Source organism: Chrysemys picta, chromosome 17, assembly GCF_011386835.1.
Source record: "Chrysemys picta bellii isolate R12L10 chromosome 17, ASM1138683v2, whole genome shotgun sequence".
NCBI lineage: Eukaryota > Metazoa > Chordata > Testudines > Emydidae > Chrysemys > Chrysemys picta.
The window spans coordinates 5,338,446-5,340,526 of NC_088807.1; positions in this window are offsets into that span (position 1 = coordinate 5,338,446).

The window sequence follows — 2,081 nt, forward strand, 5'->3', positions numbered from 1 at the left end:
GAGGGGGGGGTGGAGTGTGCCAGGGGAGGTGCAAATAGGGGTGGGCAGAGAGGACTGGGGAGGGGATTAGTGGGGGGTGCATTGGTGGACGAGATGGGGGGTTGCACAGGGTGCATGGGGAGGGGTGCATGGGAGTGATCAGAGAGCGCTGGGGCGGGGATTGATTAGCAGGGCAGGGGTGCATTGGGGGAGGGGCTGTGACTTACACAGGGTGCACTGGGGAGGGGTTAGTGGTGGAGTGGGCAGAGAGCACTGGGAGGAGGGGCATTGGGGGAGCAGGTTATTGGGAGTGCATTGGGGAGGGGATGCATTGGAGGAGTGGGTTCATGGGGGACCATTGGGTTCAGCTGTGAGGTGGGGGTGTTGAATGACCATTGTGGGAGGGGATGGTGTTGCACAGGGTGCATTGGCGGGGGGTTTATTGGTAGAGGGGATGGGGTTGCATTGGAGGTGAGGTTAGTGGGGGAGCACTGGGGGGTTTATTGGGGAGAGGGCGAATTGGGGAGGGGGCTAGTGGGGGGTCAATTGGGTTGACATGGAGGAGTTGAAGGACCATTGGGGAGGGGATGAGTGTTGCACAGGATGCAATGGGGGGATTATTGGTGGAGGGGGCTGCATTGGACGTGAGGTTAGGAGGGTGCACTGGAGGGTGCACTCGGGGAGAAGGTGCATTGGGGTCACATGGGGGAGTAAAGTTAAGGATGATTGGGGAGGGGATGGGGGTTGCAGCGCATGCATTAGGGGGGTTATTGGTGGAGGCGATGGGGCTGCGTTGGAGGTGAAGTTAGGAGGGTGAACTGGAGAGTGCACTCAGGGAGAAGGTGTATTGCAGAGGGGGCTAGTGTGGGTGCATTGGGGTCACATGGGGGAGTTAAGTTAAGGATGATTGGGGAGGGGATGGGGGTTGCAGGGCGTGCGTTTGGGAGGAGGTGCATTGGAGAAGATTAGGGGATGTGCACTGAGGGGGATTATTGGGGGCAGGATGCACTAGGTTTAGCTGGGGGGTGAGGGGGCGCAAAGGACCACTGGGGGCTTTACCAGAACCAGCAGCTCCCCCCTGAATCAGCCGACCCCTCTCCCACATGGGGATGTGCGGGGAGCCCCAGCTGTGCGGGGTGTGGGGGGTGCATGGGGCTGGCATGGGGATGTGCGGGGAGCCCCAGCTGTGCGGGGTGTGGGGGGTGCATGGGGCTGGCATGGGTCTATTTATAGTAGGCAACCCAGGCTCTCAGACAGGAGCCAGCCAATCAGATGCTTGCACCGCCCCCTGGTAGGTAGGATGAGTGATAGCCACACCCCTCTTGCAGTGGGTAGAGCTGTCACTGCTCCTCCCGGGACGAAATGGATGAACCAATGGCTAGGTGCGGGAGGTGTGGTCATGCAGATTTCACTCAGGGTCTGAGCAAATGGCAGCATCCATGGGCGTGACTATACAGATAAGAATATGTAAATGAATCATTGGCTGGGAAGGGGAGGGCATTTAAACAGGGTGGGTGCAGCCAAGGATTACACTTTGGGGCGTGGCTATGCAAATAAAACAGGGCAGGGGAGTCAATGGCTTCAAATTTAACAGGGTCGGACAACCAATGGGTTGATCTCAAGGTGTAGCTATGCAGCTAAAGCAATGCGGGAGAGCCCGTGGGTTCATCTGAGGGCGTGGCTATCCAGATAACTGAGGTCAGGAGAGCCAATGGATTGATAGGAAGCCGTGGCTATGCAGATGAGGTAGGGCGGGAGAACCAATAGCTTGATCCGAGGGGGTGGCTATGCAGATAAAACAGTGCGGGGGAGCCAATTGATCGGCTCAAGGGCGTGGCTATGCAGAGGAGGCGGGGCGAATGAGCCGACGGCTGTGTTGGGAGGGGTGTCTATGCAGATGAGGCCGGGCAGGCGAGCCAATGGCTGTGTTGGGAGGGGTGTCTATGCAGATGAGGCCGGGCAGGCGAGCCAATGGCTGTGTTGGGAGGGGTGTCTATGCAGATGAGGCCGGGCAGGCGAGCCAATGGCTGTGCTGGGGGTGTCTATGCAGATGCGGCCGGGCAGGCGAGCCAATGGCTGTGCGGGGGGGAGGGGTTATGCAG